The following is a 369-nucleotide window of genomic DNA, read 5'->3' as shown; positions in this document are numbered from 1 at the left end:
GTGGCGCATTGGGGGGGTGGTCCCTTTAAGCGGCGGTGAGGGGGTGGTCCCTTTAAGTGGCCCTCCCTCCCTCCCTGTGGGAGCTGGGGCCTGGGATTATATTTTCTGGTGGAAGCGGAAAGCCGGGCGCTTGGAGCCGGATCCTGGGGCCTCGGGAGGTGGCGGGAGCCTGAGGCCGGGGCCTGGGACACAGGGAGCGGGAGACCGCGGAAAGGAGGCCCCATGCCCGAGGTCAGTGTCCAGTTACCCCCCTCCCCCCCCCCTCACCCCTCACATTGCTCCTTCCTTTCTCTTCCTCCCCCCATCTACAATGTCTCTTCTGCCCCTTCTCTCCCCTCCCCCCATAATGCCCCTTCTCTCCCCCCCCCA

At 66.1% G+C, this 369-nt stretch overlaps 1 protein-coding gene across 3 annotated transcripts in view; it reads left to right on the top strand.

Moving 5' to 3' along the window:
• The first annotated feature begins 36 nt into the window (after window positions 1–36).
• LOC122544358 (phosphatidylinositol 4,5-bisphosphate 3-kinase catalytic subunit alpha isoform) overlaps window positions 37–369 on the top strand; it is a 75958-nt gene continuing 75625 nt past the window's right edge. For 2 of the 3 annotated variants that reach the window (XM_043683591.1, XM_043683590.1), the window contains exon 1: window positions 37–231. The gene's annotated coding sequence lies outside the window, so the exon portion shown is untranslated. The remainder of the gene's footprint in view (window positions 232–369) is intronic. The other variant, XM_043683588.1, reaches the window with a different exon arrangement.

This window comes from Chiloscyllium plagiosum, chromosome 48, assembly GCF_004010195.1.
Source record: "Chiloscyllium plagiosum isolate BGI_BamShark_2017 chromosome 48, ASM401019v2, whole genome shotgun sequence".
Taxonomy (NCBI): Eukaryota; Metazoa; Chordata; class Chondrichthyes; order Orectolobiformes; family Hemiscylliidae; genus Chiloscyllium; species Chiloscyllium plagiosum.
The sequence above is the reverse complement of the archived record's forward strand: the minus strand, read 5'-3'. Positions and strand labels throughout refer to the sequence as shown.